The following is a 12,500-nucleotide window of genomic DNA, read 5'->3' as shown; positions in this document are numbered from 1 at the left end:
TCCTTCTTCTTCTTCTTCTTCTTTCCCTCCTCAGTTCCTCCCTTACCTCTTCTTTACCCTCCTTTCCCTCACCCTTTTGTCACTCCCACCTTTCTTCCATTTCCTTTATCCACTCCCTCACTTCATAGTTTCTCTTCCTCTCCCGCTTACTCTATCTCTCCTGTTTCCTTGTCCCTCTCCCAGTTGTTTCTCCCTCTCACTATTTTTCCCTCCCTCTGCCTCCCCCCCCCCATCTCTCTCTCTCTCTCTCTCTCTCTCTCTCTCTCTCTCTCTCTCTCTCTCTCTCTCTCTCTCTCTCTCTCTCTCTCTCTCTAACCCTTCGTTCCCTTGCCTTGTCTGTAGTTGTTCCTTGCCCCTTGGCGTGTAATGAGCGTTGGGGGGGAGAGGATAAAACAGGAAAGGAGGAAGTGAAAAAGTAGGGAGAGAAGGAGGAAGAGAGGAGGGTAGGAAGAGATGAAAAGGGTGGTAGGGAGTGAAGGAGGAAAAGAATGAGGGAGAGACAGTGGGCGTGAGGACGGGACGGTGGGTGGAAGGTGGGAGGTGGGGGGGGGGTTATACCTTTAGCATTCATGGATTGATACCCAGAGTCGAAAGCATGCAGTTAGATAGGCGCGCGTGCACTCGTGCCTGGGGGGGAGGGGAGGGGGAGACGCACGCACATACACGCAATCTCGTTCGCTCGCTCACTCGCATGCACGCAAACGGGTCTAAATTGAACCGGCTATCTTGACTCGAGCTCTTTTCCTTCCCTCCGTCTCCCCCCTCCCACTTTCCCCTCTCTTCCCTTCCATGCCCCTCCCCTCTTTTCCCCTATCCCCTTCCTCCCCTTCACTACTCTAGTCACGAAGGACCGTCCGGCCCTCCCCTCCCCCCTCCCCTCCCCCCCCACCACAGAGCCCAGGGATTGCATGGCAGCTTCGGTGGTGTTGGCCCTCCGCGTTGCCATGGCGACGGAGTGACAACAAAGACTGGTGGCGGCGGTTTTGGGCTTATTGTCGATAAACTCATTACAAAGTGGGGGTATCTTCGGGGTCTTTTACCCCCCACCCCCCACCCCCAATCGCAGATAGAGTATATATATCTTCCTCTCTAAATGTCTACTTTTCTCCTTCTCTTGTTCCGATTCTTCTTCTTTTTTCTCTTTCACTCCCTCCCCCATTCCCTTTTTTCTCCCTTTTCACTCACACAGTGTCTTCGTATCATTCTCCGTACCCCTTCCTTCCTCTCCCATTTCCCCCTCTCTCCTCCTCCCCTCTCCCCCTACCCCACCCACCCCGCCCTCGCCATACCTCTCTTACTTTCGCTTCGACACGTAGCCCCTTCCCCCCCCTCCCCCCTTCCCTCACTCATTACCCTCCTCATTATCCCCATTCTTCCCCCCTCTCCCCTTTTCCCCTCCCTCCTCCCCTCCCTCCTCCCCTCCCTCCTCCCCTCCCTCCTCCCCTCCCTCCTCCCGCCCAGTGACAGGCACGCCGCCCATCGCGTTAGCATATGTATTATGTAGACTTAATTGCCTTTCTCTGATGGCGACGTTCGTTTACTGGCCTCCTGGAAGGGACGAAAAACTACTGCATGTATATTGAGACAGATAGGCACAAGCTTGCGGCATATATGTGAGTGTGAGTGAGTGTGAGTGTGAGTGAGTGAGTGTGAGTATGAGTATGAGTGTGAGTGAGTGAGTGTGAGTATGCGTGTGAGTGAGTGTGTGTGTGTGTGTGGGGGTGTGTGTGTGTGTGTGTGTGTGTGTGTGTGTGTGTGTGTGTGTGTGTGTGTGTTGGTATGTGTATAAGTGTATGTATGTATGAAAAATGTTTTGTGTGTTTGTGATTGTGTGCATATAATTACTGTATTATATACTTGCACACATATAACTACACACATCGAAAGAGGGGGAAGGAAAGAGATCACGATAATGAGGACGAAGACAAAACAGACAGACAGACAGACAGACAGACAGACAGACAGACAGACAGACAGACAGACAGACAGACAGACAGACAGACAGACAGACAAAGGCTGAGGTGAAGGAATCATTAACAAAAAGAGACTGCCATGCCTGTCCCTCTGGTGGCCTACTGTTCCCTCGTGTTACTCTCCTGCTGTTGAACTCCAGCTGGGTGTGACAGCTGCTGTGCTGATTAGGCCGGTTGTCTTTATGATGGTTATGATTATTTTAGGCTTTGGTGATAATGCTATTTTTTTTATAGAGTGTTGGTGTTGTAACTAAAGTGGAGTTATGCATTTAGTGCATGAGTAGTATTAGTTTTGTTATTGTTATAAAACGTTATTATTATTTTGTTAGGTTTCTTTATCATTTTATCACACTCCTCATTAACATATTTTCTGTTGGTAGTATGTTTTGTTTTATTTTCATGGCGGTGCTGATGACGAGCTTAATTAAAGGCATTTATAGTCAAGTCTCCCCTAGAGTGCTGTACTTCATCCTTTTTCGTGAGATAGTATGCTTCGTGCATGTACTCGGGTTGTTATCTGTCGTCATTATCTCTGCGTGTTCGGTTGTGAGAGCGAGGGACGTGTGTTGTACGGATTTGGAAGCGGTGTTGCCGTCGTCACTAGAATTGGTGTCCTTATTGATGTTGGTGTTGGCACTCTTATTGTCATTAATGTTGTTGGTATGGTTATTATTGTTATTGTTATTGTTGTTATTGTTAATATGATTATCATTCGTATTGCTAAGGCTATTGTTATTGTTTTGTTGTAGGTATTGTAGTTAATAATAATAATAATAATATTATTATTATTATTACGATAGTAATGATGATGATATTATCATTGATAATGATACTGATAATAATGATAGTAATAATAATAATAATAGTTATTATTATTATTATTATTATTATTATTATTATTATTATTGGTTTTGCTCTTATTATTGGAATTTTAGTTATCCTCATTGTCTTAGTCTTTCTCACTTCGCCTGAAATATGACAAATGAACACGGCTTTGTGTATATGTAGCGACGACTGTGTACGTGTGTACGTATTTTATGTATTATGTATTATGTATGCATGTATGTGCGCATGAATCTTCGCGCAATTATGTATACGTATACTGCTCCACGGACTTTCAATGATTACTTCTTTCCTAATGTGCACAGCGAGTGAGGTATTGGGGGGATGGGGGGCGGGGTTAGGCAGGGAAGAGGGGTATAGGAGGCGCAGTCGACACCCGCAGACCGACTGGGTCGATCGTCACACTTGCTCGACACACGAGAGGCGACCTTGTTGACACCGCTAACACACGGAAGTTGGGAAGAGAAGAAGAAGAAGAAGGAGGAGAGAAAAGAGGAGGTGGAGGAGGAGAAGGAGAAGGAGAAGGAGAAGGAAAAGGAAATGAAGAGGTAAATTGAGACTGGGGAAGAGGGGAGGAGGAGGAGGAGGTGGTGGAGAAAAGCAGAAAGAGGGAGAGGTGGAGTAGGTGAAGAAAAGGAAAAAGAAGAAGGAGGAGGAGGAGGTATAGAAGAGGAGAAAGAGGGAGAAGTAGGAGGTGAATAACAGGAGAAAGAGGGAGATGGAGTAAGAGGAGGTGAAGAAAAGAAGAAAGATGGAGAAAGAAAAGGTAAAAAAAAAAAAAAAAAAAAAAAAAAAAAGGAAGGGTGGATAGGAGAAAGGAGACGAGGAAAAGAGTTGCGATAAGAGGAATGATAGAAAAATGAAACGGAGGACCGAGTGGAGGAGGAGAAAGGAGGAGGTGGAGGAGGGAAAGGAAGAAGATAAATAGAAGGGGCTTGTAAAAAGAAACGTTAGGTTGGACGTAGGGAAGATGATGGGAAGATGATGGAAAAGGAGATAGAAAATATAAGAAGTGAGGAAGAAGGGTAGAGGGAAAGAAATGGAAGTAGAAGGTGAGAAAGGAGAGAGATTAGAAATGGAAGAAGGAAATGGGAAAAGGAGGAAGACAGGGATTAGGAAAGGGAAGAGGAAAGATGGAGAAAGGGAAGGGAAAGTAACGGGGGGGGGGGGGGGGGGCGGGGGGTGAAGGGAAAGGGAAAGAAAAGTGGAAGGAAAAAAAATGGAAGATGAATAGGAGAGATGAATAGGAGAGAGAGAGAGAGAAAGAGAAAGAGAAAGAGAAAGAGAGAAAGAGAGAAAGGATGATGTAATCAGCCACTGCGAATGAGGCTGTATCGGAGGAGGGGGAGGGGGAGGGGGGGGGGGGGGAGGGGGAGCCACATACGCCACAGTAGCGCCTACTTTCCGGAGTTGCGATGTCATGCAAAGGGGGGAGAGGGGGGGTAATCTTTCTTTCTCTTTCTCATGTTGTTTCTTGGTCTCTGTGCCCTCTCTCGTTTTCCTTTTCTCCATCTACTTCTCTGTTTATTTTTCTATCCACCTTTAGCGCATTCCTTCCCTCCTCCCAATCTATGCCCGTATCCGTCTCCCTTTTTTATTATTATTATTATTATTATCATTATTAGTGCTAGATGTAATGAAAGTGTTTTGCCGATCATCAAACAACGATATTACTTTATTATTATTATTACTACTATTATTATTATTATTGTTGTTGTTGTTGTTGTTGTTAGTTATTGTTATTATTATTACTCTTATTATTATTGTTGTCATTAGTTATTGTTAATATTATTATTATTGTTATTAGTTATTGTTAATATTATTATTATTGTTATTAGTTATTGTTAATATTATTATTATCAGTTATTGTTATTATTATTACTATTATTATTGCTATTATTATTACTATTATTATTACTATTATTACTACTACTATTACTAGTACTATTTCCACCATCACCATCACCACCATTATTATTTATTAGTAATGACTGTATTGAGCTAACCATGGCGACAATGACAATAATAAGATGATGACAGTCGTAAAATAAGGATGTAGAATAGGAGATAAGAAATATATAATCAATCCGTAAAGATGATATGGTATAGAAAAAGTGCGTTTTAATTGCCGGTGTTTGCTTGGAAGAAGCACAAGAACAAGAAGAACAAGAAGAACAAGAAGAACAATTCGAATGCACTGTGCCGCTACACACATGCGCACGCACGGAAACACACACTCACTCACTCACACACTCACTCACTCACACACTCACACACTCACTCACTCACTCACTCACTCACTCACTCACTCACTCACTCACTCACTCACTCACTCACTCACTCACTCACTCACTCACTCACACACACACACACACACACACACACACACACACACACACACACACACACACACACACACACACACACACACACACGGGGGGGGGGGGGCGAGTAACCTTGAAGGACGAGGATGTTGTTTTCAGAAAGCGGATGTCGCTCCTTTCGCTTTGGGATTTGAAAGTGCGAGGGAAGGAAGGGAAGGGAAAGGGAAAATAGAAGAGAAACGAAAGGGATGGAAATATAGATGAAGAGGGAGGAGAGGGAAGGGAAAATGTAATGGAAGAAATGGAAGGGGAGGGAGAAGTAAATTGTAGGAGAAATGGAAGGGAGGGAAGATGAAATAAAAGAAGAGAAATGAGAGGGAGGGAAAATGAAATAAAAGAAGAGAAATGAGAGGGAGGGAAAATGAAATAAAAGAAGAGAAATGAGAGGGAGGGAAGATGAAATAAAAGAAGAGAAATGAGAGGGAGGGAAAATGAAATAAAAGAAGAGAAATGAGAGGGAGGGAAAATGAAATAAAAGAAGAGAAATGAGAGGGAGGGAAAATGAAATCTAAAGAGAAAGAAAGGGCGATATAGAATTGAGGAAGCGAAATGAAAGGGGGGGAGAAATGAAATAAAAGAAGAGAAATGAAAGGGAGGGAGAAATGAAAGGGAGGGAGAAATGAAATAGAAGAAGAATGAAGCGTTTATAGAAGAATAATGTGTTAAGGGTAGGATTTTTCCTTTTATTTTTATTGTTTTTCTTTCTCTCCTTTCTCTCCTTTCTTTGTTTCTTTTCTCTGATGTCATGATTGATTTTGAGAATTAAATAGACATTGATGTTATTGGTGCTGACATTGAAAGGGGGGGCGGGGGTGATACAGACGGCAAATGTAGGCCTATATATGAACACGAAAACCCCGAGGAAAACGGAGGGATGGAAGGGAAAAGAGACAAGAAGAAGAAAGACGAGGAAGTGGAAGAGCGGAGAATCCGAAGAGAACTAATCCAGATTTACAGCCATTTACAGGATAGGTTAGGTGACGAGGATGTTCCATCTCGTCTTCGTCTTCGTCTTCTACGTTTCCTTCCTTCCTCCTTCTTCTCTCTTCCTCCCTTATTCCACCTTCTTCTCTTCCTCCTTTATTCCTCTTTCTTCTCTCTTCCTCCTTTATTCCACCTTCTCTCTTCCTCCTTTATTCCACCTTCTCTCTTCCTCCTTTATTCCACCTTCTCTCTTTCTCCTTTATTCCACCTTCTCTCTTCCTCCTTTATTCCACCTTCTTATTTCCTTTACCCCCCCCTCCCGCCCACCCTCCCCGGGGTCGGTTCCGTGGGCGTCACTGAGCCGCCTCGCGCTCGGATGCTGTGCCGACGCCGCGTTGAAATCTCCGGCCGGATGCTCTCTCGCTCTCCTTCGCCTCTCCTCTCTTTCGCTTGCTCTTCTCTCATCCCGTATCCCTTATTGCTTTCCTCTCATTTTCTTGGTCTCCTCTTCTCTCTTTTGCCTGCTATCCTCTCCTCTCCTACTCTCTTTCGTTTGCTTTCCGATCCCCTCCACTCCCTTCCCTCTCCCCCCTCCCTTCCCGTCCTGTCGTCTCGTCCCTCTCTCGTTTCCTCGATTTGACTTGCTCTCTCTCTCTGTCTCCTTGTTCTCGTTCATTAGTCGGTTTCTTTGTCTCTTTTTCCCTTCCCTTGCTTTGGTTCTCTCTCTTCTATTTCCCATTGTCTTCAGCGCGCGTTAACTTCTCTCTCTCTCTCTCTCTCTCTCTCTCTCTCTCTCTCTCTCTCTCTCTCTCTCTCTCTCTCTCTCTCTCTCTCTCTCTCTCTCTCTTTATATATATTTGTTTTCCTTTTTAAATCTCTTCACAGCCATTGCAAGGCGGCGGGTATGGCGAAAGCAGGGAGGCCGGGGAGGGGGGGATAGGGAAGTAGGGGGGAGGCCAGTGGGTCTGAATGACTGGGCGGCGGCAGATAGCGTGGCGGCAGATAGCGTGGCAGAGGGCTAGAGGATGGGGAATATGGGGGAGATCCTTTGGGGAAGGATGGGGATGGGGGCTGGGGGGTGCGTAAGGCAGGGCGTTGGCGGGGCGAGAAGGAAGGACCTTAGGCACGGGGTAGTACTAACGTGGCAGAGCGACAGGCAGGCAAGCAGGGAGGCGGCGTGGCAAACAGGCAGGGTTAGCGACCGGGGAAGGCGAAGAGCCGGAGACTGAGATGCCTGTCACTCTGCCAGGGCGGAGGGAAGAGTGACAGGCAGGTTGTCAGGTTGGTAGGGTGATGGCAGGGTGGCAGGCTGGATGGCAGGCTTGGCATGTCATCCGCCGAGATGAAACCCTCGGCCCGCAGGCAGGCCTCTCCGTCATCGAAGAGTTGCCAGGCAATCAATTATTTTATCTCGGTTCTTTGTATCGGATGCTGGTGGCATGGGGGGGGTAAGGGGGTAAGGGGGTAAGGGGGGAGAGCTAGATGGCACTAAGATAGAGTGATAAGTAAGTGGTGGAGAGAGAACAGAGGGAGGAGGCAGGAGGAGGAGGTGGAGGAGGTTGAAACCGGTGTTCCCCAGATGGTGGCGGAGGAGGAAGAGGAGGACGAAGAGGAGGAGGAGGAGGAGGCGGAGGCGAGTGGACCCAGCCTCCCCCTCTCCCTCCCTCTCCCTCTCCCCGGCCTGCGCCCCCCCTCCCTCCCTCCTGGCGGCGGTCAGTCCCTCTCTCTCCTTCACCAGGTGACCACATCTTCCCCGAAGGATCCTCGCGCAGGACTTCACCACCAGCACCTTCTTCGACGCGGGACTTCGATTGTGTACGTTTAGTTTTGCTCTTCGTCTCTCCAAACCCCCCTCCCCATCCCCTCTCTGTCCCCCTTCACGCCTCACCACGCCCACTCCCTCACACGCAAACGGGCGTGAGTGCACGTCGTCCTCTGAGCGTGTGGCTGTGCTTGTGTGTGTGTAAACGTCAGTAAACGTGTTTGTGACGATCCGTCGTGAGCCGCGCGCGAGTGAATGAACTCCACCTGTTTGCACTGGGGCAGGTGTCGTCTGGGCATCGCGCTGTGAGGACTGTGGGGAGCTCGTGGACTGTGGGGCCTGTGGGGGCAGTGTGGGCAATGTGCTGAGGAGGAAGTGCGCGGTGCTCCCTTTTTGGGCGAAGTGAAGTGAAGTGGTTTTTGCGAGTGTTTTTTGAGAAGACGAGTCGCTGTTGCGGCCAATACCAAAGCTGTGGTAAGTGTAGTGGCGGCGGTGGAGTAGCGTGCGGGTGTAGGTATGTGTAGCAGGTAGTCCCGTTACACCCTGTGCGGCCGGGCACGAGGACTCGGGAGGCCGAGGAGCCGAGGGCGCAGCGCTAGAGCGAGGCCAGCAGGACGCCGAGAGGAGAGCGCTGCCGCCCGAGTGCGCGAGGACGCGAGGCCTCTCAGGGGCGGGCGGCGAGAGGGCACCGCACCGTCAGGGCACCGCGCCGTCGAGTCGTAAGTGCGAGTGCGGCGGGGGATGGGCCTCGGGAGGGGTGTGCGTGCGAGGGAGGGAGGGAGGGAGGAAGGGAGGGAGGGAGGGAGGGAGGGGAGGGAGGGAGGGAGGGAGGGAGGGAGGGAGGGAGGGAGGGAGGGAGGGAGGGAGGGAGGGAGGGAGGGAGGGAGGCGCGGTGGACGAGGCCGAGTGCGAGGCCTCCGGTCCGGCCGCGTGATGAGGACATGGGACTATTACCAACCACATGTTGTGTCTACCCGCCGGCCCTGCCCCGCTACCTCGCCCTTACCTGCACCCCCCTCTCTCCCTGCCCTCTGCTCTCCCTTACCTGCGCCCCCTCTCCCTACCCTCTGCTCTCCCTCCCTTGCTTGCCTCGGTACCTGCTCCCCCTCCTCTCCTCTGTCCTCTTCGATCTACTCAGCGATCTGCCCCTATTTCCTGTGGCTTTGTCTTGAGAAACCGACCTAAGCGTCTACCTGCTTGCGCTCTTCTCGGTCCTCGTGTCTTCCTTTCCCTCTCTTGGCTATCTTGTTTCCGCCTCCCACCCCACCCCACCCTCTGCGCCTACCTGCTCGCTGTCGCCTCGTTCTTCTTTTTCTTATCTCCTCTCGGCCTACCTGCTCGTGTGGCCCAAAGCTGCTCACTCCTCTTCTCTCCTGTTATCTCCTCTTCTCTTCTCATTTTACTTCGCTCTCATTCACTTTCTTCGTTCCCCTCTTACCTCAGATTTCTTTCCATGGTTTCCTTTCCTCCCTCCTCCACCCCCCTCCTCCTCTCTCTCTCTCTCTCTCTCTCTCTCTCTCTCTCTCTCTCTCTCTCTCTCTCTCTCTCTCTCTCTCTCTCTCTCTCTCTCTCTCTCTCTCTCTCTCGTTATCATTCTGATCATGCTCCTCTTGATATTCCTCAGCTGCCTCTCGGAATCTCTTTTGGGTAAAAAGACCTTACTTATCATTATGACGAAACCAACGTGGATGTTGTCATCTCCCCCTCCCCCTCCCCCTCCCCCCCACTCATTTGTACACAGGAACCCTGCCTTGTTTCAGTACACGCGCCCTGAGAGATAGAGAAAAGAAAAGAAAAGAAAGAGAAAAAAGAGAGAGAGCAAAAAACGAGAAGGAATAGAAGGGTACTCATGTCCCTAGCAAGTCCTTCACCGGAGCTGCTTTGTAATACCAACGCCTACCTCTCCACCTCATGGACAGCGTTGCCATCCAAGGGCGGCGCGCGTGTGTTGGTGAAGGCCTTGGCGCTGCCGGGGTGATGTTGAGGGAGGGAGGAAGGGAGAGGAGGAGGGAGCGAGGAAGGGAGAGGAGGAGGGAGCGAGGAAGGGAGAGGAGGAGGGAGCGAGGAAGGGGCGGGAGGGAGAGAGGGACGGTGAAGGAAAGGGAGGGAAGGAGAGAGGAGGTGGGAAGGAGGGAGGAGGTGGGAAGGAGGGAGGAAGGAAGAGAGGGAAGGAGGGAGGAAGGAAGAGAGGGAAGGAGAGAGGAAGGAAGAGAGGGAAGGAGGGAGGAAGGAAGAAAGGAAAGGAGAGAGGAAAGGAGAGAGGAAGGAAGAGAAGGAAGGAGGGAGGAAGGAAGAGTAAGGAAGGAGGGAGGAAGGAAGGAAGAGAGAGAAGGAGGGAGGAAGGAAGAGAGAGAAGGAGGGAGGAAGGAAGAGAGAGAAGGAGGGAGGAAGGAAGAGAGAGAAGGAGGGAGGAAGGAAGAGAGAGAAGGAGGGAGGAAGGAAGAAAGAGAAGGAGGGAGGAAGGAAGAGAGGAAAGGAGAGAGGAAGGAAGAGAGGAAAGGAGAGAGGAAGGAAGAGAGGAAAGGAGAGAGGAAGGAAGAGAAGTAAGGAGGGAGGAAGGAAGAGAGGAAGGAAGAGAAGGAAGGAAGAGAGGAAGGAAGAGAAGGAAGGAAGAGAGGAAGGAAGAGAGGAAGGAAGAGAAGGAAGGAGAGAGGAGGAGGAACGGAAGATGAGAGAGAGAGAGAGAGCAAGGGCGCAGGAGGGCGATAGAGCGAGGAGGCGCCTACGTAACCCTGGGATAACTTTAATTGGATGTGTTTAGCCTTGGTTCTGGAGAATTAGCGTTGTTGAAATAGTTATTGCTACTTTTATTGAGTTTGTTGTCTGCTTTCGTTGTTATTCTTGTTCTTGTTTGTGTATTTTACAGTCAGCATTACTGTCACCATTATAGATGAAATGGCCATCACTGATGATATAATCATCATTAGAAGTAGTAGTAGTAGTAGTAGTAGTAGTAGTAGTAGTAGTTGTAGTAGTTGCAGTAGTGCCATAATTGTACATGAAATGATTATAGAGGTCTCGGTTATCACCACCATCGTTTTCCATTCACCATAATATTAATATAAATAGATAGTTTAGGTGTGTCACCGTTATCACACGTAAAGAGAGATCAAGCTCAGGCGAGAGGAGATAGCGACTCCTGGCAATAATCCTGAAAATACGTTGTTGCTTTGATTATTATTACGGTTATTATTATCATTATCATCATCATTAGTAGTTGCAGTGATAGTATTTTTATCGTTACTAATAATTATCGGTCATTGTTGTGCTGTTTTATTGTTACGAATTACGTTATGATCATGGTTGTTATCAATATTGTTATTTGATACGAAAGACGACGAGGGTGCGATGTCGAAGGTGTCCATGTCGACGACGGGACCGGGGGAAAGCAGGGAGGGAGGGAGGGAGGGAGAGAGGGAGAGGGGGAGAGGGAGTGTAAGAGGGAGGGAGGGGGAAGGGGAGATGGAGGGAGGGAAGGGGAGATGGAGGGAGGGAAGGGGAGATGGAGGGAGGGAAGGGGAGATCGAGGGAGGGAAGGGGAGATGGAGGGAGGGAAGGGGAGATGGAGGGCGGGAGGGAGGGAGGGAGGGATGGAAGGGGAGATGGAGGGAGAGAGAGAGGGAAGGGGAGAGGGAGGGAGGGAGAGAGGGAAGGGGAGATGGAGGGAGGGAGAGAGGGAAGGGGAGGGAGGGAGGGAAGGAGGGAAGGGGAGATGGAGGGAGGGAAGGAGGGACGGGGGGACGGGGGAGAGGGAGGGGGGCGCGATAAGGGACAGCTCCCACAGGTATCGGCTGTCCTCGTACTTCCTGTCAAGTTGCGCCGTTGGTCTGTTGTCCCGTTGCCCGGCTCATCTGTTGGTTTCGTGAGAGAGAGAGAGAGAGAGAGAGAGAGAGAGAGAGAGAGAGAGAGAGAGAGAGAGAGAGAGAGAGAGAGAGAGAGAGAGAGAATAAAAGAATGTTGAACCCACAGGTAGAATTGAACAGCAGGATCGAGAGCGTACCCTCCCCTTCCCTCCTACCCCCCCTCAACCAGATTGTGACCCAGCATAACTGCATGACCGTTTCCACCTCTCCGCCCTCATCATGTACCCCTTCTCATCCCCTCCCTCCCCCCTCCCCCTCTGCTCACCGGTTGCTTCTTTCTCTTCTCTTTTCTCTGTACTCCTCATCCTCTTCCCTATCTTTCTTTCTTTCTTTCTTTTTTTTCTTCCTCCTCCTCCTCCTCCTCCTCCTCCTTTCATCCTCCTCGTCGTCGTTTTCTCCAAAGTGTGTTCCTCTCTTGCCTCCTCTCCTCTCCTCTCTCCTCCCCTTCCTAATCATCTTAATGTTCCCCTCCCACTCCCACTCCTCTCCTACCCCCTCCCCCTCCTCTCCCTCCCCCTCCCCCTCCTCTCCCTCCCCCTCCCCCTCCTCTCCCTCCCCCTTGCCCCTCTCCTCTCCTTGGGTGCCATCGCCCTGCATGCTGTGTCAAGGTGCCAACAACGGACAAGCTGATTGACCAACCGCGTTTTTATTATGCTGTCCGCGATCGTGGCGCCCCCAAATAATGCTGCTTATAGTTGTTAGGTCATGATGTCTCCCTCCCCCCTTCCCCTCCCTCCCTCCCTCCCTCCCA

At 49.8% G+C, this 12,500-nt stretch overlaps 1 protein-coding gene across 8 annotated transcripts in view; it reads left to right on the top strand.

Moving 5' to 3' along the window:
* Window positions 1-12,500, top strand: part of LOC125027954 (heterogeneous nuclear ribonucleoprotein K-like) — a 135,480-nt gene that overhangs the window by 72,310 nt on the left and 50,670 nt on the right. Inside the window, exon 1 of one of the 8 annotated variants that reach the window (XM_047617148.1) lies at window positions 7,383-7,405. The exons of 5 other annotated variants lie outside the window; for them this stretch is intronic. The gene's annotated coding sequence lies outside the window, so the exon portion shown is untranslated. Of the gene's footprint in view, window positions 1-7,382; window positions 7,406-7,751; window positions 7,940-8,379; window positions 8,606-12,500 lie in introns of those variants that run through there. 2 more of the 8 variants (XM_047617144.1, XM_047617146.1) reach the window with 2 other exon arrangements.

This window comes from Penaeus chinensis, chromosome 8, assembly GCF_019202785.1.
Source record: "Penaeus chinensis breed Huanghai No. 1 chromosome 8, ASM1920278v2, whole genome shotgun sequence".
Classification (NCBI taxonomy): Eukaryota; Metazoa; Arthropoda; class Malacostraca; order Decapoda; family Penaeidae; genus Penaeus; species Penaeus chinensis.
This window is presented reverse-complemented; position numbering and strand designations above follow the sequence as displayed.